At 51.3% G+C, this 23669-nt stretch overlaps 1 protein-coding gene across 1 annotated transcript in view; it reads right to left on the bottom strand.

Moving 5' to 3' along the window:
- The window catches only part of CTIF (cap binding complex dependent translation initiation factor), a 207081-nt gene extending 184286 nt beyond the window's left edge, over positions 1–22795 (bottom strand). Inside the window, exon 1 of the mRNA XM_067316080.1 lies at positions 22758–22795. The gene's annotated coding sequence lies outside the window, so the exon portion shown is untranslated. The remainder of the gene's footprint in view (positions 1–22757) is intronic.
- Positions 22796–23669: the final 874 nt, after the last annotated feature.

Below are 23669 nucleotides of genomic sequence, written 5' to 3'. Positions count from 1 at the left end.
AGTTCGGATCCACTAAAAATATCTAAGCTCCGCTTATGCCACCAGGGCCGGATGCTATTATTATAGGAGCAAAAAATGCTATTCTCCAGGGTTTATTTGGGCGCAAAATCCAGAACAAACACTTGCGTGAAGCAGTGCAGGACACGAGCCGAGAACCTGGCTTTCTGTCACCTTGCTGCACCATTTATGCTGCTCTCGAGCCTAATGCCATCACTCTTTCCTATACCATCCTCTGCACGGCTGGGGCCAGAGCAGAGAACGGAGACTAAGCGCAAACAGCAGAAAGTGCCTTATGCCGACGACCCAACAGGCAGAAACAGTGTTTGCTCCTTTCCCATACCACCGCGTAACACTGACATAGCAAAGAGTGGAGCTGGCCACTCTTGCAGGGAAGTGAAACTGCAGATGCTGCTCTATTAAAAACAACAGCATGGATGAAGATAAAAACAAGTCCAACTACTCACTAGTTTTAAGGGTCTCACTTTGGACAATGACTTGCATCAAACTACCAGCTTCCAAAAGCCACTTGATTTTTAGAAGGAGATGGGTTGTTTGTCTCCTTTACTGATCCCTCTGCAATTTTTTCAAAGCTCCTTCAGTAGTTGCACCTCCGACATGCTCAGGGGAACGGAGATGCAGATCAAAGGTCCGAGATACCGTTGTGAAGCCTCTCGCTTCCCTGCAGTGGCTACAAACCCCCTCCTGGTGCTGAGCCACACAGCTGATGCCCGTGATGCACAGGAGTTACTCATGGGCTCGGTTGGATCGCAGATGACTCTGGTGCACAGAGGTAAATCAGCTTGGAAACACAACCGAAAACCAGGCTGTGCAGCTGAAAGCAGACAGGTAGCAATTTGCCTTCTCTCTTGCCTCATTAAATCCAGCCTTTCCATCAGTCACTCTGGGGTGACTATTCCAGAATAACAGCAGAGACAGGCCAATGTCAGGCAGCAGCTACAGGCAGAACCAAAAGTGCTTTCAGCCAGCGTGTCACAGCACTTTCAGCAGGAAGGAAAACAACAGCTGGCGGTGCGGACACTGGGGAGCCTGCTGCCTCCCCTGAAGGCCACGGACACAGGGATCGCAGACACGGTGGTGGTGAAACCGGGAGGGATCCCTGCATCTCATGCTGCTTCACCCAGCAGTCCTCGCACCCAGCCCGTAGCACCGAGCTGCACGGGAGCGCTGGGTTTTTCCTCCCTGCGTGCACACCGCACACCTATGTGCCGAGAAGGGAAAGCATAGGTGAAGCTCAGACCGAAAGCAAGCTGCACACCGCAACGCCAGCAAGCATTTGCCAGATGGCAACGCTTCCCAGGCACTGCTCAGGCCTCGCTGCGTCGGTGCCGCACAAGCAGGGGCCAAGCACGGAGGTGGCGCCGTCTCGCTCAGGGGACAGGCAGCAAGGGTGGCACAAGGACACAGTGAAACATCACGGCCTCCTGCGCGCCAGAGTCTGATCTTGGTCAGCAAACCCCTCTGCTCCACACCTGGGATAATCCTCCCCCGATGCTCTGCAGGCAGGGAGGTACGAACAGGCTGGTCACCGTACCTGACAGCCTGCTTTCGGTGCAGGTCCAGACCTCAGGTGCACTGAATTGCTCTCCTGCAACATCTCTCTGTCTCCAGCAACTGTGGAGGGAACAGAGGGGAGGGATACTCCTAACCTCACCACCTCCATTAGCTGGGATGAATCCAGATTGCCTAGCAAAGGCCTTACAAAAGGGAGCAGCATATCTGCCTATGCAAACCTCTCTCTTCACTGCCCAGGCCTTCCCTTCCACGGCTCTGGCCATTCAAATACCCCTTTTAGCAGTCACAGCTGTTAGGGCAGTTTCAGGGCTTCCTTGTAAGACCATCCCTCAACCAAGGTGTGTCGAGATCAGCTTTTCCCAATAGTCAGGTGCCAAATACTCCACTGATTCACTAAGTCCTTTGGTTAAGTACTTCACTGACGGATTGCTACAAGTTAAACCCAGTGCTCAGGCTTCAGATAAGAAGAGCATCCTACAGACTTAAATGTGCTGCGTCTGTTTTACCCAACCATTCAGTTCCTGCAGTCGCTATGGTCTGCTGACCAAAAAGCTGCAGACACCAGATAGCCCCTCCTTAAATACGCACAAATATTTTTCCGTATTACTGTGTCACGCAGAAGATCTCGTGCAGCACATTCGTCCTTAGCCTCCTCTCTTCGTCCTTAGCAGGCTCCTCTCTTCAGGCCGCCTCTCATTTCGTTCGGTTCTCTGGCCTCCCTGCAGCACACGGGAAATAATCGGCTACAGGTCCTTATGTATTTTGAATCAAAGTTCACCGCTTTTTTTTGCTGAAATAATTGGCTAATCAAACACACTGCTTCTCAGCTGACATTCCTCCTAATGTTTTAATCAATAGATATACTCAGAAGAGACCTAATATGTTCTGGGCTTAGTTTAAGTAGCGGGAGGACAAGGCTATGGCTTTTCATTCATATTGCTTGACGGTGTGGAACCTGATAAAAGAAAAGCTGGATGGATGTGTGTAAAGTGGATAAAACAACAGAATTAAGTAAATAAGTGGAAAATTTTAGCCAGAGTTATTAGCCTGTGGAAAGGAAGAGAGAAAGGCTTTACTGGCTGGCGTTTCCTATCAAACTGAGTGTAACGCTTGTAGACAACACACAAAAGGTCTGAAATGTTAAGGGATGGAGCAGAGGACTCGCTAGCAAATCTGCCTCCTGACATCCAATTAAGACAGATCCGAGATTCACACCACCACAAATGCCAAACAGTTATGCTTTACAACAACTATAAACTGCCCAACTAATGGCCTCTGACAGGTTCATGATTTGGTTGGACTGCTTAAAAGAAAAGCAAAAAAAAAAGATCCACTCTGACCAGCAGCAAGCAAAACGCAAGCAGGGTTACAAAACCATTTCCAGTTGATTACCAGCTTCAGGCTTCTCAGCATACCTCACCACCTCCACGCAAATATTTACCTTCACTGCTAAATTTCCATGACACTCTGATTAAAGAGTTTTTTCACCATACCAACTGTCGCCTTATCACCAAGCAAGTCTAAAGCACTTCCCATAAAACTTTAATGACTATAGGGTCTCACAGTTTAGTGGCCAGAACTGGACCAAAAAGACAACGCAATGTCTCTGGGCAGCGAAGCTCCAACCTGCTGCTGCTGCTGGCTGGCTGAGGGAAGGGGCAAGAAACTTAAGGAAGGAGAAGGAATGTGATTTGACCTAGGTTTTGTAAGTAGTAATAGGTTTCATTTTCTGGGGTTTCTTGTAAAAATACCTGGAAATTCTCAGTGTTTGTTTCTACCACACCTTCTTCAGAAATATCTGGTGTTGCTCTGACCAAACTAGATAGGTCTGATTCAACAGAGATCCCTATAAAGATCAGACGTAACTTGTAAATCCTGGGGGTTTTGTTCTTACTGCAGGATCTCGGGCTAGTTAAGACCCGATTTCCCAGGAGCTGAATGTGCATGCTCCCACCATCAGCAAATGGGAAGTGCAGGAGGTAGCACCACTGCACAGCACCGAAGCACGGCAGCACCAGCAGTTCAATGCGATGACTCCCAGGTAGCCTCTACGCACTTCGAGGCAGCATATTAGCACGCTCCTGAATTTGGTCTAGTCCGGCTGAGCGAGTGTGATGTTATTACCAAGCTGTTCAGAGCTAGCTCTGCTCCCGTGACATGAGACCACTGCCCATCAGGCTAAGAGTCCTGGCTTTTCAGCTCCTCTCCCTTTCCCTTAGATTTACTCACTTCTGAGTTCATGTTTTTGCATAGCACGTCGCACAGTGGGGTCATGATGAAGATACAAATTGATAACTACAACCCTTGGCGCCTAATGAGGTGTTAATATACAACAAAAAAAGCTCAAGTCTGGTGACCCTCAGAGAAGTACTTGCTCACAGCACATTAGCTTCAACCAGGCTGTATGCAGTGAGCATCTGGAGTTACTGACGTTCTAGCAAAGGCTTGGGAAACCCTTCAAATCACCGCTCAGACTCGACGTTCAGCATTGTCAAGCCAAATGCCTGCTATCATTTAGAGTGGTAGGTGATTCGGTGACTCTTCTGCTGAGCAGCAGTTTCTGAAAGTCCTGTAGAGGGCAAGTGACACTTCCTCCTCAGCATTTAGCCATCAGTTCAACTCTGCCATAAGAGGCAAGTTAGCAGTAGCCCTCCACGGAGCGAGTGTCATCATCCATCCATCATCCACACAGACCTTTCACATCGGTGCCCAAGGGAGCATGGCATCCTTCAGTGGTGCTGACAGCGTGACCACCGTCACCTTAGCACTCCCTCCCTGGTGACTCCATGCCTCTCTGCTCCATCTCCTTTAGCACAACGAGAGTACCTGTATCCCTCCCAGGAGCTACTTGCTCCTAAGCTGTAGGAAATTTAACCCTGTTCTCTAAGGACGGCATGATTCTTCTGGCTGAGGAACAGCAAGCAAAGCAGCAGTCTGGTTCATCGGAGAGAAGGGCTGTTTGGGGGCTTGGAGTTCAGATTACAGCTTTCCTAAGAGTGGAAATGTCTGACAGAGGTCATCTCTCCCAGAACAACGCATGGCTCAGCATCTTCTTCTTATTGGCAATTCAGACACCCAAAAGCACTGCTCCCACCATGTAGCCTGGACCACGTGCACGTTCAGTGTGGTGGATGGTGCTGATTCCCAGTCTCCTGCCACTCAACCTCACTTACAAAAACCAGCAGTGCTCAGGGGCTTTGCTGAGTTTTGCTCCTTGCTCTGTCCTCAGACCTGTCCTGCCTCTGCCTCCACCTCATGCCCATCCCAGGATTGTCACCACCAATTCCCTCACCCTTCCCCTGCTCCCAGCCCTCCACGCTGCTATTCTGTGCCCTGCTTCTCCTTTGCTGGTGTTATGCCAGCCCTCAAAATGAGCTACGTTGGCCAAACCTGCCTGCTTCTCCCCAGATGCCTGTGCTCATCACTTCTAGTGCCGGGGACCGGTCACACGGAGCTGTCGCCGGTCTCGCGGAGCTCCGAGACCGCGTCCACTCCTCTCTAGGCAAGCGCTCGCGCTGGCTGGGAAGCACCGCGTTACTACGCTCCTCGCACGTGAACACTCCTGCCTGCAGACTGTCCTCCCCCACCGTGCCTTTCCCTGCCACGACGGGTGGTGACGAGGCAGACAGACTGCTGCTGAATGAAGCGGTAGTAGCTGGAGGTGCACAACAGAAACCTCAGCAAATCCAGCAAGGGATGACGGTGCAAACAGCCAAAGAGGAAAGGCTGAGTCACTTCCTCCTCCACAGTCCTAAATACAGAAGAAGATAAGAAAAATAATTCTTCCAGCTCACAAAAAAAGGAACAGAATCCCCAGCTAAAAAGGAAAAATAAAAAAAGGGGAAGGCAGTGATGGCAGAAAGTGAAGAGACAGAAAATGCAGCCTTGTGTGATACAGCGGCCTGCAGCTGTAACGAGAAAGGCCATTAAAAGCGGAGGGGGGCAGAGCATCGCATCCCAGCTCTTTTGGAAACAGGGTGCTGACGAATCACCTCCAACAGAGGCTCGGACTGCCCAAGCCCTATGTCCAGATGAGCTCACATACCCTCATACCCGAGAATATTTATGTCTCGTATATATTACGAGAGCAAGCTGCTCTCAGCTCTGCATAAGGCACCTGAAGGCTGGAGTACAGAACCATGGTATCTCTGTGCATTAACTAAACAGGGCGTCCTTCTCCATGCTGTTTTGCATACCAACAGTTGTATACGGTTATCACATTTCCAGCGCCCAGTGGTTTTTGAGCCAAGTTATAAGTACTTAATGCCACGGAAATAGGTTCGGAAAGCAGACTTTTCCAGAACGCTGTTGGTTTTGCTGCTCTTCTCCGGATGGCTTGGTGCTCCGGCCGGGCCCAGGCCCCAAGCTCCATGGCACAGCATCTCCCTGCCTGCAGCCTTCGGCTGCCCTGGCGGGTCCCTCCGTACCGTCATAAGCATATTCCTCCTGCCTGGCACTGCAGTTCCTCACTGCTTTACAACCAAACCTTTTTTGCAAAGATGCTGTATCAGCTTCTGCTATTCTTAAGGGCTATCTCTTTCCCAGGGCTTTATGTCCTTATTTTTGACTTTACAGGGATTCCTCCTCATCTAGCATTTTTCTGCCCTCTCCCTCTGCTTTCTGCTTCATCCTGAATTCCCAGGACGCTGCAGTTGCAGTCTGAACCATATACGGGGGATGCTTCCACCCTTCACAAGCACCTCTGCAGCTGCAAACTGCAGTCCAGGAAAGCACCCTTAGATGTATTTCTGCAACTTAAAATCCCTTTGCGCGTCTGTATCAACTTCTGCTCTGTGAAGTGCCAATCACAGCACCTTCCTACTGCTCACCACCGAAGCGCAATCCTTAAATGCCAGGTAAAGCACAGAGGGGTAGACAAAAAGGTTCCTACTGAATTCAGAGATTTGGGGCCATCTCCACGTCTCTAAATTCTTTGGAGTGGATTTTTTATTAGGTTCAGTGCCCCAAAGTGCTCCCGTAACAGAGAAGGCCATACTCAGCTGTCCTATATTGCACTGGAAGGCCCTGCTCTGAGCTGATGGAGGGAACTGGGCATCTCTAAAGGCTTTGAATTTCTTCACAATCTCTGTAAAACACTGAGAGCCTCCCACAATTGCCCAAAAGGAAATACCAGGCCTCGGGACTTAGGCAGGATCTATGCCACCTGGGCTCAGCCCAAAGAGTATTCCGAGTAGTTTGGGAACCGTAGGAACATCGCAGCACATTATACCCTCCCTGGCAGCATCCCTGCAGCCACTCCTCTTTCCCAGCATTCAAGATTTGAATTATTTGCCTAAAGGAAGATTTTTGTGAGGCCCATTACTAAATCCATGTCTGAAAGCCAACACCCAGCCCAGCCCGTTACAGCTCTGTAGTTTTAGGCCATCCAAGAGAAATGTAAACATCCACAAGCAGCCAAACAACTGAAGCCCAGTTTCCTATAGATTTGTGACCAACATGCCCTACACTCCCCTATGTCCCCCATAATTTCCCCACACAGACCTGCTCTTCCTTCTCCCAGGATCCGGAGCTCCCTCTGGGATCTCTAAACACCATCAAGGCAAGAAGTAACATCTATTTTGGTTGGTTCCCAGTGACACAAATTCCCATTCCCCAGTAGGCAGAAGCGTGTTAACCAACCCACTCGCACCCAGATAGATAATATTTGCGCTCACAATTGCTGTAGCCTCTCCTCGTAGGCAGGAGATTATCTGGATTTGCCTCCTTCAGCGTTCTTAAAGCCTGTAGGATATTATCTTTGAGACCTAAACTCTTCTGTCAAATTTGGCTGAAACTGGTCCCTGGGTTAAAAAAGTTTCTGGAGGAATAACAACTGACAGCTAGCCAGTCTGACTGCAAAAGCCTTATTTCTGTAAGAAACCAGATTAAAAGGAAAAAAATGAGCATGAAAACATAGAAAAGAAACTTCAATTCAAGGTAGCTGTTGCCAGTCAATAAATAATTCTTTCACCCCACGTCATGCAACTAAAAAAAAACCAAAACAACAACAACAACAAAAACACCCTGCAAAGATCCTCCTTCAGATCTCTGCAGCTGGGAAGGAGCCGATTCCTAGAAGGATTGTGTGTGCTAGGACTCCCCAGAAACCCAGCAAACAGAGAGGAAGGGAGGGGAACCAGTACCCTGTGGTTGTAATAAAGCCATATATTATTGGCCTATTGCAGGATTTACGATTCCAATTAAATGGTTATGCTTGGACAGGCTACTATCCAGCTGTCCGAGACGGTGCACATTTCAACCAGCCTCCCCCCCTTTCAGCGTACAGATTTATACCATCTCCTAAAATCCTCGGACAGCCCAGCGCAGAATTAGCATCACGCCCGGAGCCTGCGGCGCTGGGTGAATTGCAGAGGTCCCGCTCGGGGTTTTCAAGCCGGTCTGCAAAACAAAGCCATCGCGGAGGGGCTCGGCGAGCCAGCCCCCGCGGCGGGGAAAGGTCTTCCTCACCCACCAGGCCAGCGGGGGAAGAGGCATCTCCTCCCGCTCCGTGCTACTGAGCTCCGTGCGTGCTTTGGCTGCCGTTCGCGGCTCACGGCGCGGAGGGGAGGGATGCCGGGGCTACCGCCAGCGCGCACGCCAAGGGGAAGGGGGAGGACGCGCCGCAGCCGAGTCCTTCCCCGCGTATCGCCTAGCACGGCAAACAAAACTACGCGGCCGGCTCCCGGGACCCGCCCTGTTCTCGCTGTGCCCAAAATCCACCGTCCAATCCCTCGCCTGCCCCACGATGGATTTTTACCTGCTCCCTTCCCAACAGTCGCTTGCTTTCTTTTAACGTTATCACCGAGATCTCCTTGAGCATTTTCCAGCCGCGGCTCCCGAGGCAGGAAACAAAGGAGGAAAATCCTTCCCGCTTAGCGATGAGAAAATCAAGGCACTGAACGCCGCGGAAATATTACCCGAAGTCCCGCACGGAGCTGCCCGCAGATGGGGAGTAACCCCCCAAGCCTCGAGGGACCCTCGGGGAGGTGCTCCACCAGGGATGGGCACTGCCTACGATGCAACCTCCTCCTTAAGCTGTGGCTCTCGTGGCAGAAATGCTCTTCTCTGCATCCCTGCCAGCACGCTGCCTGCCGAGGATGCTACTCGGAGCACCCAGAGACAGAAAAAAAGGCTTCACTGCCTACACCAGACCAGCACAGGGACGGACGGAGCAGGGATGCAGGGGAAGGATGGAAAGCTCGCCAGGCAGCAAAAGAGCTTTCCAACAACGTGCGTTTAATTTAAGAGCTGCCATCAGGAGCTAAGAAAGTGCTGGCCCCCAAATAAGGCGAGGGCAGCTGCATCGCACATAAACACCCATCCGCGTGGCTCCGGCTCGGCCCCTGACGTGCCCTGTGGCACAGACGTAATCATGTTTGTGCGGTTAACTGCAAAGGCTGCCTCGCTTCCAGGGCTGCTCCTGCTCGGGCATAATCATTTCCCTGAATTTGGTGGATCTGGCAGCCCAGATGCTGCTAATGGTCTTTTCAGTGACAGGCCAAATCCTTCTCAAGGTCACCCTCCCCTGTTGAATTAAAGCAGAGAGAGGCAGGAGCAAAGTGCCAAGCACAGATGATGACTGCAGCATTCGATCAGGCGCTTCGGTTGCAGCTGCCCTGAGCAGTGGGCAAGCTCGAAGGAAGGTCTTGGTGGGGACGGGGCTCATCTTCACCGCATGGTTAGCTGGAAGGTGCCTCCAAGCCTTGCCAGGTTCCCATGCCATGCTCTTTGCAGTGAGGCCTGTCTTAAATCCGTTCGCAGGGTTGTGCTGCTGCCCCTCTCCCATCCGTCAGCCTGATTTGAGACCTCCCAGCTGGCCAGGCTGCTCCAGGGAACCACCACAGGGACATGGTGGACTCTCAGGACACCTGGGAACTCCTTCCTGGGGAGCTACTGTCCCAGGCTAAGTATTTCCAGCAACCACAGCACTTCCCTGAGCCGACACCACGTGTAGGCGATGACTGGATTTTCAGATCTGAAGCGGCGAGACCAAAACTAAACACATCAGCTTCAATTTAAACGATGCAGCAATCGGGGATGCCTTGAGGCCCAACCTGCAGCAAACAGGAGGTGTCTAACTGCAGAGACGAAGCCTATGTCATGCCAATACCAGTGCACGCCACGCTTCTCCTTGTTACTCCCCATTTACTGAAGCCCTTCAACACCATGAAGAAGTCACAGCCTACTGGGTTGCAGGAAACAAAAACCAGGACAGGGAAAGGAAGTAGGATGATGGAGATGGGTTATCCATCACTGGAGAGAGCCCCTGCACAGTTACGCCTTGCCAAGGGATGGAAAACAACCCTCCAAGCCAGCTTCCACCTTCAAGAGCCGGAGGGACGGAGTGCAGTGACAGTCCCCGGCAGCGTCAAAGACCTGCCGCATCCAACGCACACAACTTCTCTGCTCCCCGTAGCCAACCCTCTGCACCCCAGCCTTCTCCTTGACAAACGCATCAGCAGAGTTTCCAAAGGGGGCACTCGCCTTTCACACATGCCTTCGCGGAGCCGGGGAATACCCAAGCGCTAACATTTACTGTCCCATCTTCAGTATCTGAGTCAGCACCGACTGAAATTAAATGAGCTTGCAGCAGTTACACCCCAAACATGCCTCCATGGCTCTTCTGCAAGTACTAGCGCTTGCACCCTTCGCTCTCCTTCTCCCCTCTGCTCCAAAAGAAATAGCAGAGTTCCTGGATAACAACTGTCCCATCCACATCCAGGGAGCACACTTGCACCCTGCAAACTCTTCAAATCAAGCCCTAAAAACAAACAGGAGAGCAAAGCCTGGTTACTACTAACTAGTTTCCACATGACCACAGTGCTAGAACCTGTGTACTTTAGTAACTGCTCAAATAAGTGACGTGCAATTCACACATGCCGCTGCCATCTCTGCAGGATAAAGGAGTGTGACTGATTGATAACATCACATCAAATAAAATCAGAATGATTGTATCAAAGGTAAAATAAAGTCAGTAAAGCATCTTTAAAGACATAAGTTGTCCCAGAAGAGTGGTTTCCAAGATTTCAGAGTCTTCAGGATGACAAAATACGTCTCAGAATTTGCATCTAGCTTTTTATTGCAATGATTCTGTCTACTAGCAGCTCGTGTCTCATCCCCAGGGAGAGAGCAGATACTGTGGACAAAGAGACTGGCCAAGGAAGGCTCTGACCATGAGCCTGTTCTTCACCTCACAGTGCCGGGAGCGCAATCCTGCCAGCCTCCCTCCCTCACCTGTTTTCCACCCACATGGCTGGCTGTAACCCACCTGCAGGCAGGACCAAAGCATCCACACCGTGCTTGCAAAAATCGGAGCTCCTGAAACCAGCTGATGGGCTGGGCTGCAGCATGCTCTGCCTCCCACATGCCTGATGCATGCAGGAGATGGACACCAGGGAGCTTAGATCTGCACTAGCACCACGGGTAGCCTGGGCTCTCCTCACTCCAGGAGGTCCGAAAGCTCAAGCAGCGGTGGCCCCTCGGCAGGTTGCGAGGTGGCTGGCAGGTGTTCTAGTCTTGAGGTTGGGCTTGAACCTTGGATTGTGCAGACACAGCCTTAGCAGCCAGGATTTCAAGTCAAGAAGCACTTATTTCCTTGATACGGAGGAGACTTTAAATACATCCTCTCCTGAAGATTCACAGTGGTGGGAGAGCACTTATAACACCACCAACCAAGCAGGACACCTTTCCAGTCTCCTCCAGGAGATTATCTCATAGTGCCCATACCCAGACACAGACTCATCGGTGGGCTATGGGAGCTACGTGCCTTCCCTCCCCATTAGCGCTGGGTGGTACTGAGCATCCTCCCTGGGCGGTCACCTCCAGGTCTGCATGGAGATGCTCTGTCCCTCCTGCACCACTCCATGTCTATGTGGGGATGCGTCTGCTCTTGGGGAAAGAAAACAATTTTCAATCTGTAACTTTGGCTTTCCAGCCAGCTGTATAATGTGGTGAAAGCTCAAAGCAAAAGGCTCAAGCCTCTTCCAAAACTCTTCCTACTGGCAGCAGAAACCAAAACAAAATAAAAATTCCAGCCGTGGGCTGAAAGCTTGGAGCAGTGGAGTGGGAGTCTAGCAGTGAGCTCTGCTCTTGGAAAGCGTCGATGGGCCAGCACAGAGGAAACACCACCACAAAGCAAAAATTCAGCAATGCGATCACCGCAGCCGAGCCGCTGGTGGGCCAAAACGGCTGCTTACCAGACTAACCCACACCATCTTACTGGTTCCTGGGGTTTCTCCCACCAGCCAGAGCCATGCTTTCCAAGACCAAGATTTTAAGTTCTCTGAAGCAGGATCCATCCCTGTGTTTTGTATTTGTGCACGGCCAGCCCACTGCCGGGTAGCAGGCCAGAGCTGAGGTTCCTACACGCTGCCATAGTACAGATAATATCGGTCAGCCAAATGTAAATAAATCCTAAGGGTACACTAGCAATGCTGCCAGCTTAGAAAAACAAAAAACCAAGCACACCTGCTTGAAATGCCTATAAAACATGCTCTTCTGACAGCTCAGCCTGTTAGAGGAGAAAGATCCTGGAAAAAAATAAAAGCTCTCTATCACTTCATTGCAACAGCCCTGAGAGGCTCCAGTACAGAACCAGGCTCTTAGCTGGACTTCCCACAGCCCTTCAGTGTCATGACTCCGTGAGCACGGCAGGGCTGTGCCCCTTGCAGAGACGGGCCTCTTCATGCATTTTAGTAGACTCGCCCTTCTTCCAAAGGCCAGCAGTGATCAGATTATGGATTCGTAGCTGCCATGACGAAACATCACAGTCAACTAATCCCAGGTCCAACATCTACTCCGAGTGGCCTGCCAAAGTGCAGTTTTACAGTCATATTTTGAAAGAAGATAAAGTGGTTGCGTATGAAAAGACGATACAAGAAGAGAGAGACTCCTAGACAAAATTTAGAGAAACTGAATGTGCATGAGGTCTTCTCACCACGTATAAAACAAACTGAGGAATTAATGACCTAAACTTTTGCCATGCTCCTGCAAAAAAAATTTTCATCTGTATTGGGCTTGGAGAAAGGAGAAGGAGAGGGGAAAAAAAAAAAAAAAAAACAGACTGTCCCTTTACATGAATTCACTCCTCCTGCAGCTGCAGATCTCCAACACACTGACCACTCCTTATCTTAAAGGCAAGAAAGGGAGATCCTGTTTGCCACACTTTCAAAACAAACCATTTTCAACCAACTTACAACCCCCTGAAAACTGAACCTAACTAACTGATTTACTAGCACGCAATAATGAAAAGTGCACGTGGCTAAAAAGTAATTTCAAAAAGCATCACAAGCCTCCAGGTACAACTGTAACTCTTCCAGGGGCAAAAACGTTGCAACTTTATTGACACAAGTTACAAGACCGATAGCCCAGCTTCCCAAGTCAGAGGAGAACTTCATCAAATGTCTGTCTCCAAGTCGATCATCCAGCTAGGAGAAAGTACCTCTTGGATTACCTGTACATACTTATGAGTCTTTCTAAGTGGATATAGCTCCTGTGGACACAGCCCTTCAGCCCCAACCTCTTCTTACCATACAAAGCAAACAAACATGTTAAACACAAAACATTTTTCTATTATTAGACATCAACCAAACCACAACAAGTTCCTGCTTGCTTTTTCTCTCTTGCACAAACACCAAAGATGGTGTTTATAATGGCAACATTGGCAAGCTATTAAAATCCTCTTCCAGCTACAGAGGGATGCCGTCTTCCTGCTTCATCACTGTCAGGATATAGAGCCCAGGAATCCTCTGGCTCGTGGTGGGAATTTGCTTCTGGCCAAATGACACATGGAGACGCCCGCACCCAAAGGCAAAACACCCATCACAGACTGACTCCAGAAAAGCAACTTACTTCTCCGAGGCTTGGCTCGCAACGTGGGCACAACCCGTGGGGCCTTGACCACAGTGTTGACACCAGCACGGCCCTCCCCATTCTCCGGGACACTTCTCCAGGGCTGCCACCACCAGCCCAGACTACTGCTTTCAAGCCAGCTTGGTGGCATCTACACTATACCACGGTCCCAATGGTGACCAGAGCTCACACTGCTCTGCAGGACAATTCATCTCCTTTGCAACTCATTGAAAACCTGAGGCAAATATTTACCTTGCTGCCACCAATTTTAGCCTGGGGAAAAGAACATTCTTCCCCCATTTCAGTCTTGGAAAAAGCAACACAAATCTGTTCTCAGTCCCTCCCCAGTACGTAGCCAACGGGACGTATGAACAGTGGTGTGGGAAACGACAGGCTGTTCCTCAGCAGGATGGTTAGATCAAAGGCTCTGCAGCAACTTGGCCAGCCTGCGGAGGTGTGCCCAGCGAAAGCCGGCTTGCAGAGATGCACTGTCCAGGCCCCTGGTTCTCTCTCAGCATCAGCTATGGCAATCTCAGATAGTAGACAGCAGTGGGTAACAAGAGGGGAAAAAAGGTCTGGAGCCAGCAAAAACCTTTAAAATTTATTCTAAGGTTATTCCCGCAAGATACCCCATTAGCCATGCCCTAAAATGTGTTTTCACAGACCAGAACACTCTTCAAAACAGTCTGAAGATGCTGCTAGTCCCGAAACAAAGATCTCCCTGCAGTGCTGACGGCCTGGTTCATGGCCAAAACACAGTTTGTAGCTAGTGCTGTGGGAGAACAGAGCTCTGCAAAGCAACACCCGAGTCCAGATTTCACACAACACCGTAACTCCCTGCTTCACCCTCGGAGCTGCAGAGGACATGGGCTTTGCAACAAGCTCGTTGCAGCGTCTTAGGTAAGTTGCAGCCATCCTGCCTCGGTTTCCCAACCTGTAGCACAGGGCCAATGATACTTTCCTCAGCACAGTACTCGGGTTTCACAAGCGAGGAATGCACACTCGGTGATCATGGCACCCAAGACTTGAGAAATCTCTCTGATGTATTTTTGTTCCAGTTCAAAAGCATTACAAAGCTACCATGATTAAATACTACACGTCCATCTTGGCAAACACAAAAGATGCAGAACACGGAGAGTCATACCTACCTCTTTGCACAAGCTGTTTGCAGTGTAAACTCCCCACCTTCCCCAGAACTTCTCCTAACCTTTTACTATTAACTTGGGGACTGCTCAGGGGACCCAACCATCATCCTTGCGGCATTGCAAGACACAGCTGATCACAGAGAGCCCAGCTTCCCCTGGACGGATGCAGCTGAGCAGCCACACATCTGAGATGACATGAAGTGCGTCTGCTCCACAGCTTCCCAGGCTGCCCCTCAAATGCCAACCCAACTTCTCGCTTCCCTGCGCCAGCTGCCACCACTTTCGCAGTGACACAATGGCCCCAAATACGACTGCTAATGAAGGGAGGCACATCACCGCTCCAACTTGGCTTTGAATGTCAGCTTCTCCCAGGCATTTAACAACCTGAAGCAAACAGGCACACAGCAGAACGTAACACCTGCCACTGCAGAAGCTATTTTTCCTCCATGGGTCTGGCACACACAACCATGAAGCAAATGTGTGTCCAGGTGTTAGCCAAAAACCTGCTCTTGCCAAGAGGGCAGCGGCACTGAGGTCTCAGTGAAAACAGGCTAAGCGAAACCATCCTTGAAGCGCCTCCAGGATTTTATAAGTTCTAAAGCATTTTTTAAAATTAATTACAAACCGAAGCAATCTCAGCGAACAGTTCCCAGTCACAGGCAAGCTGATGGCAACCATGCGCGTCTCCCTGCAGGTCCTGCTTTGATTCGGGGACGGCAGCTCCTGCAGCAGCTAAGCTTTCCCAGGGCAAGTGCAGGCTGTATAAACCAGTCCTAGGGAGCTGTGTTCACAGCAAGCTCCATAAAGAGAGGGATTTGGGTTTTTTTTTTGTCCTACGACCAATTAAAATAGTTGGCAAGAAGTGACAAGCTTGTGGGCACCCGAGTCCTTCCTCGGCTAAGCTGGGCAGGACGTGACACGAAGGGAAAGGCCAGCACCTCCCAGGCATGAGCTCCTTGGCTTTCCCACTCGCCATGGTGAACAGCGAGCCGGGACGCCCAGCTCCGAGTCCTGGCTCAGCCACAGACATGCCAAGACACCACGGACCAGTCATCCCACTTGCAACCCTTTTGGTCCTGCCGTCTGTTCCCGGCAGATGATAACGTTTACAAACACTGGGAGAGACGGCAAGGCTGGATTAACACTTGTGGTCCATAGAGGAGACGCCCTCTCTAAATTACCATGTTATTAAGCGCTTTGTGACAGACTCTTCTCCATACGCTATCCATGCTGCACCAAAGCCTGTCCCACCTGTCAGAGAAGCGCAACTGTGTCACCACAGCTTCTCCTACCATACAGGAAACTGGGGTTTTCTCTCCTTTACCATGACTGCTACGTGCTTTCCTACCGGGTGAAAAAGGAGGCTAACGGTTGCCTCTGTAAGGAAGAAACAGAAGTTAGGTAATGTTAGTATGTACTGAAGCAAGTATGAGACTACGGCTGTCCAGCCTGTGGTCCCTGAAGCTTTGGAGGTCCATGGCCTACTCCAAAGGAACCTCTCAAAGTTAACTCAGGAAAGCAAAGAGCTCAAATTCATTACAGAGACATTATCCCCATTACTGGCCACTTTTCAGAGATCTCTACATTGGTGAAGGTTGACAACGACTATGCAGGATTCCAGCCCAGCGAGCCAAGAGCAACCGTGGGCTAGCCCAAGGCAGGTGTGGAAGAAACAACGCTTTTATTTTCAGAAGGAAAGCTGACAGTTAAATGCACACAGGTTTGGGAACATCCAATCTTAATGTTACCCCCGTTTTCAGTCAGAATTGCCCAAAAAGCATATTTCTCTTAGAATCATAAGGAAGATATGTTGTGAATGACTATATATGTTTATAAATACATATATGTATATTTATATATTTAAAATAGTCAGTCTCCTAAAGGAACAAAAAATTATTATTTAGCTCCACTAGCCTTTTACTTCTGATGAGTCAGGAAAACACTGTAATTATACTCAAGTGGCAGAGCTGTACCTTCTACAAGGTGTGTCACAGAGACATCCCAAAGTAGCTTATGGAGATTATCTGTCCATAAGCCTCAACAGTTCCACAGATTTTCTAGACAGAAACAGTTTTCCTTTCCCCAAGCTGATGAAGAGCATGAGCTACTCCAATCACATCAGCAGACTGTTAACTCTGGAACTTAACAATGTCATGTAAATATCTGAATGTTTCTGCTAAACTGAACAACAATGAAATGATTAGCAATATCTCACTGCTCCGCATTTTGGCAAAAATATTCAGACAATATGCTAAGTGTGCCCAAAGCAGCTCCTGAAATAGCTAATCTGCTGCACCCAGCTTCCATAGAAACCATAGGGTCGTAGTGTACTTTTAGGTATAGCTTGTCACAGATACACAGAGCCTTGCCAAGGACTCACTTGAGCAGCAAGAGCATGAAATTAAATAAGGTTCAGGAGGGTCTCCCTTCCACTCTTCAGAGACTTAAGGGCAAAAATTAAACTGGCAGTAACTACACTGATTTCAAACTGTTCCTGCTGGGAACAGATTGAGCAGCCCCAAGAACAGCAGCTAGGAGTAACAGGAGAGAGACACCCAAAATGAGAGAGAAGGAGAGAGTCAGAGCAGCAAAATTTGTCTTCAGCTGCCAAGAGACAACAGCAGAACAAAAACAACGGAGCGCTTCTCCCAGAAACAAACTGCAATGCTCAAAGAGCAAAAAAAGGGTATTTTTCTCTTCCTAAAACAAGCGCTAAAGGAAGGACAACTGGAGAAAAAGCTCAGAACCTCATCATCTTCCCTTCCCCAACTTGGATCAAGGGCTAACAGCCATTAAGCATATTTGAACATCATTTTTTACAGTACTTAGGAACCTTCCATAGGCGATTCCCATCCAATTTGCAGCACCCTAGCCCAACTCAGCTACAAGAATAAACTTGTAAAAGCAAGGCAGGCATCTCGGCTATCTCGCTCCTCTTACAGAGCTCCCTGCAAACGTGGAGCTCCCAGGCCAGACAGCAGAGGCGGAAGGAAGACTGCGATTCAATTTGCCTCCTTGAACAACTCCTCGAACAACTCTTCCAGACCCCTGGAGCCCCATCGCGGCCCAGGGGGCTCCCACGTGCTCAGCTCTACCCTCCCGTTCACCTGCGGGCTCATGCAAGGCAAATCGCTTTCCCATCTCATCCCCTACCTGCAACGTTCAACCATTCTCCCCCTGCTTTCCTTTAAAAGCATTTTGAGATCTTCTGATAAAAAAAGTTTCCTAAGAGCGGGACAACACTATTACTCCCAAAGTACTTTAAAAATGACACAGTAAATTCACAGAGCCCTCCAGGACAGTATCTGCATAGGAAGGAGGGCTTGGACTCCCTAGAGTTCAAAGAGCTTTAAATTCAAACACAGCCTGTGCTTCCCAAAACAGAAGACATTCATATCTCTGCCAAAGATAACACACAACATGGTGAAACTGCAGTCTACAAATCTTACTCAAGGCTTGAGGGAATAAAATTTGCTGCAAAGTTTTGCACCTTGCACCTCAGGACCAGGAAGAAGAGATGCTCGCAGGGCAAAGCCTTTATAGTCCTTATGGGGAAAAATAACGTGCATCACCACAATAAAATGTTTTCTTCCACCCACTGGAGACGAAGTGTGAATATTTGCTTGTGAAGGCCACAAAAGCTGTAACCAGGGAGGGATACTTCCCCTTCCATCATGCATGGCATCGTCTGCTGTGCTGCTCAGGGCTGGGTTCTCAGGTGACTTCCACCACCAAAAAGTCCTCCCTGGTCTGATTCTGGTAACCCAGTACCTTTGAGTTGAAAGAAATAACCTGGGAGCTCAACGTATCTTCTGTTTCCTTCCATATCTCTTGTTGCTAAAGAAGCCTTTCACTACAGTAGCCTCAGCTTGTGTACTGAAGTGGGGATACTCAGCCTACAGCACATGGCTATCCACAGCCGCTCTCCCGAAAGCTCCTCCAGTACAGGCAGGCAACAGGCTACAGCACCGACGAACCTTTTGGAGGTTGCTGCTTCCTCCCAGCCTCCAAGTTTTCAAGCTGTTGCTCCAAAAGGAGCAGCGATTCGCAATAATCCTGACAGATCCAAGCCAACCGTCACGCGTGTGGGCAGCGGCACAGTGTGGCAGGGAGGAATGACAGCAAACGTCCCTATTTTGCCACGAGAATAACTAATGATACCCTGCCAGCTGGTGAGGTTGCACAGCTGTTTCAGGAGAACGGAGTGTGCCGAGAACGGGCAACTATTCTACGTCTATCACACGAAAATCCTGAACGAGCCCTCCGGCTCACGCAGGGGAAATCCTTCACCAGCCGAGCCACGATTCTGGCGAGTTACCCGGTGTTCTCCTGCGGGGAGGCTAGACTCAGACCCGTCCCAGCTCTGGGCTCCCAGGACTCCTGTGGGCTGACTGAGATTTTGAGTTTGAGTTTATACCCATTCGAGTGAAGGAGGAAGAGTATCATTTACGAACAGCAAATCACTTCCCTCACACTGTCTTTGCAGCAAAAGTAGGGAAGGGAGGTACAGACAGACATGCACACATGGAAACAACCAATTCCAGAGGAGCAATGATTTCCACAGAAGGACACAAGACACAACATCCCCTGTTCCTAGGGCTCAACCTCTGGGAAATGGTACCTGACTCTTTCTAATATAAGTTGTCTGAGGAAAAGCTGTATGTGCAAAGCCACCCGTGGGAACAGAATTGCAGCCCTAGATTTGCACCATTCCTGTCTGGAAGCTCCCAGCCTAGTCATCGCATCAAATTACAGGCCAAAACAACAACAGCTGCCTCCACGAGGCGGTAACGCAACAGTAAACATCTCGTCTGGATTGAGCGAGAGACACTTTCCCATGGCTGGAGTAAGTTTAGATGCAAGAGGAAGGAAAAGGAATTCACGCCGCATTCCTTCTTTGCGGCACTGTCTCTCAAGAGCTCCGGCAGAGGGACGATTCGGATGGACACTGTAGCCCAGCGGTCCTCCCAGGTGAACAGGCCACATTTTGTAGGGAAAAAAAAAAATCCTTGTGAAGTTAACTGCTAGATCATGTGAGTCTCTGCAGCTGTACCCTCTGCAGCTCAGGAGTGCACTCAGTGACACCTCGGGGTGGCAGGGCACAGCCGTGTCCCCTGCCCGGCCTAAAGGAGCTAGAATACACTGAATACATTCAGCATGCCTGAGTACATTCAGGAGCACAGCAGGACATGGAGGAGGATGTCTTTCACAGAATAGCTGGGGTTGGAAGGGACCCCTGGAGATCATCTGGTCCAACCCCCAGGCTCAAGCAGGGTCACCTAGAGCACGTTGCCCAGGATCGTGTCCAGTCGGGTTTTGGATATCTCCAAGGATGGAGACTCTACAACCTCTCTGGGCAACCTGCTCCAGTGCTCAGTCACCCTCAAACTCAAAGAAGTGTTTTCTTATGTTCAGATGGAACATAAGCGTTTCAGGTTGTGCCCATTGCCTCTTGTCCTGTCACTGGACACCACTGGGAAGGGTCTGGCCCTGTCCTCTTGACATCCTCCCATCAGATATTCATACACATTGGTAAGACCTTCTCTTCCCCAGCCGGAACAGTCCCAGCTCTCTCAATCTCTCCTCCTATGAGAGATGCTCCAGCCCCTTTACCATCTGTGTGGCCCTTCTCTGGACTCGCTCCTATCTTCTATTCTGCAAGGGCAGAAGTGGGGAAGAGGACAGGAAGCCTGATTTCCTCTGGAGAATTCACTCCTGGGGAATTTCCTGCTGGGGCAGGAGTGAGCTGGTTACATTGGAAAACAACCATGTTGACACTTCCACTTCGCCCAGAGTGAGACCACACTTTCCAAAAGCCCTGTGAGACAAGTCTTAGTCTCATTTTACAAAATACAGCTCAAAGGGCTGGTTTTTGAGACAATGGGATGCTAGGGCTATCTAGCAACTGTGCCTCCGGACATTCAGCATTTCTTGGGCCTAGCTACATCAAGAAAATACAGGCACTCGAACCTGTCTAGGCCCCAGAGATGTGTGGTCCGGCAGAGTTGGAGAATAGCACCCTGTGGCTTCTGACTGCCAGCCTCACCCCGGCCACTAACAGACACGGCGCCCATGTGAACAGGTTGTCCCATACTGTCATTCGCACCAGGCTGGGACTGCACGCATCCACAGTGCCTCTGCGGGAAAATGAAAACAGTCTCTGGTCAGTCCTTGTCCGCTACACCCAAGCCTTGCCCTATGTTAAGAACGTCAAAGCGCTTTTCAAGAGACAGGAGACCCTCACTTCTGTCACAGCTCTAAAGCAAACAGCAATTCTTCCAAGGAGTCAAACTGATATCTCAGTAGAAAGGCTTACTGGTTAAGCAATTTTTAACTGACATAGTGATTTTTCAGCCAGGGGACCAAGGAACCCCAGAGTCCTTCAATGAACTATAAGAGATCAGCAAAAGCAAAGAGGACTATCACCAGCAAGCTGAAATTCACCACATCATGGGCCAGAAAGAAGAATTTTCAGGCCTATACATCTAAGAACACTGAAAAATCATTGACCTAATGCTGAGGCCTGGAACAGAAAATTAAGTTCTACATTTCTGCTTTTTGAACTGCCATTGATTTAATATTTTTGCCCCAACGCTTTGCTATGTACATAGAACTTACTTTCAATTTGGCTGCAAATGAGGTAATAACGAACTACAATAATTGTTACACGGACTGAGCGCTTATGTCTGACAGGTTTATCTATCCTTTCCCTCCTGCTTTCAAATCAAAGCAGCTTGTGTCTGGAAAGCTTGACTTCTGCCTTTTAAATGATCAAGAAAGAGATTCAGCGAAAAGGCCAGCCCTGCTCTTAGCAATTCATCCATTTAGAAAGCGGTAGAGGAAAAATCTAGAAGTTCAGAGAGCCGTGCAGAAGTTCAGACTCAAACCTCTCTATTACAGTCATTACTACTGCTCCTAATTATAGCGTTAGGAATCAGAACACGTATTTCAGCAGCGAGGGAAAAATATTATGGCATTCCACTTTTACATGCAAATTGTGAGTAAAGGGGGGGGGGGGAGAAGACAACACAGGCTGAGGCTGTCCTACAGTACGGTTATAGAAATCAAACAGTCAGGAGACCAAACTTGTGTCTGAGGAGCCTGGATACATTTAACTTCATTAGGTCTCTTCCTCGCTCGCCGTAAAAACGCAAACAAAGAAAACGATGCATCTGGCGAGCTGAAACAAGCGGTGCTTTGGAAGCGCAGATCTGGCCTCCAAGCTTTGAGCTAAGGTTTGCTGGAGACAAAAGAGGAGGTGTCCCCGTAGGTCATGCACGGGACCGGGACCGGGACCGGGGGGGGGGGGGGTGTCCTCAGCTCGGTGTCGCGGCCAAGCCGTTAACCCCACCTGCCAAAGGGGAATTCTGCAGCGGTGCAGAGCAGGGCACCGCACGGCACGCAGCGTGCAATAGCTGGCGTTATTCTTCTCCCGAACGCGCCCAGCCTTTGCCGAGGGTAGGAAGCAACTTCTCGGCGGCAGCCTGAGCAACCGCCGTCCTTCCCCTTCCCCCCGCCGCCAGCCGCAGCGAACGGCACAAATGTTGTGCCAGGCCGCGGCGGGCGGGCGAGCGGGCTTTGACAGCTCCCCAGCACCTGCGCCGGCAACCCGAGCACGGCGGACCGGCAGAGGCGGCGAGGACGCGGGGCCCGAGGCGAAGGGGACGCGGCAGAGGCAGGAAGCAAGCGCCGCCGCCCCGCGCGCGGCTGCTGCCCGCCGCCCGCCGCCCTCAGCCGCGAGCCGCGAGCGGCGCCGGGCGCTGCGGCGAGAGCGGCGCGCAGGCAGCTGCTGTGTCATTTCCAGCAGCGCCGGTGCCGCCCGCCCGCCCGCGCCGGGGGTCGGCAGCGCGCTCCGCCGCCTCGATCCCCGCCCGCCGCGGGGACAGCGCGGCCCGCGGCGCTCGAGGGGGGCAGCTGGCGGCCGGGGAGCCCGGCCCGGCGCCGCCGCCGCCCGGCTTCGCCTCCCCTGCCCCGCGGGAGAGCGGGCTTCGCGGAATAACACCCCCCCTTCCCTCCCCTCCCCTCCCCTCCCCCGCCGCCCCTCAGCGCCGGCAGCGCCGCGGGGAGGCTGCCCGCCGCCGCCACGGCCCCGCCGTCGGGAGCCGGAGCCGGGCCCCGCCGCGCGGCCCCTCAGCCCGCCCGGGCGCCGCGACACAAATCACGGCGCCGCCGCCGCCGCCGTCCCCCCCCCCCCCGCTCCGCTCCGCTCCGCTCGCCGCCCGCCCTTACCGTGCTGCGCTGCGAGGCCCCGCGGCCGGGCAGGGGACGGGCCGGGGCGGCGGTGTCAGATGCCCGCCGGGAGGCTCATGGGTGCCGGCGGCGGGGCGGGGGGGGGGGGGAAGGGGCGCCGCCTGCCCGGGAGGAGACACCCGGCTCCGGCGGAGGCGGAGGCACAAGCACGGCAGGAGGCCGACGCGCCGCCTCCGCCCCGCCCGCCGCCGGGCCCTGCTGGGAGATGTAGTCCGGGCCCGGCCCTTCTCGCCGCCGCCGTTAGCGCCGGCCGTTACCGCCGCCGCGGCCGTTAGCGGCGACCGTTAGCGCCGCGGCGACCGTTACGGCCCGCGGAGGTTCACGCCGTTCGAGAGCTTTCCAGGCCGCCTTCTCGAATACCCCGAGCAGGGGGGCTTTATCTAAGAATAGGGTGAATTACTGCGCTTTTGGGTCCCCGCAAGCCGCTGGCCTGCTCTGTGGTTACAGCTCCCGCCGCGCGGAGGTGAGGTGTGGCGGGCGATGCCTGCGATGCCGCCAGGTCTCGGCCCCGCGTGACCTCAGCAGGATCCCGTACCGAAATGTGGGGATCTCAGACCAACCTCCTCACGCCTCAGCTTTTCCCCCCCCCCCAGATTTAACACGCTAATTCCCTTTTTCCCACCGCCATCACCTCACCCGGCTCCCCAGGCAGCCAGCTCGTGAGGCTGTGTGTTGTTTGAGTTTCAGACCAAGGAACCGGTTCCCCTTCTGTTCCTTGGCCAAGACCTGGATTCCCAAATAATCCCAGGTCCCTAAGGCAAGGAAGCAAAATGAAACCACAGGGCTCCGCTTCCCGTTGGCCAATACTTCTTCCAGTTTCACCTGCTGTTTATCACCTTTATTTCTAATTTCTGAAACTGTTTCTTCATTTATTTTAAGGCAGGAGGAGAT

Source organism: Apteryx mantelli, chromosome Z (genome assembly GCF_036417845.1).
Source record: "Apteryx mantelli isolate bAptMan1 chromosome Z, bAptMan1.hap1, whole genome shotgun sequence".
Taxonomy (NCBI): Eukaryota; Metazoa; Chordata; class Aves; order Apterygiformes; family Apterygidae; genus Apteryx; species Apteryx mantelli.
This window is presented reverse-complemented; position numbering and strand designations above follow the sequence as displayed.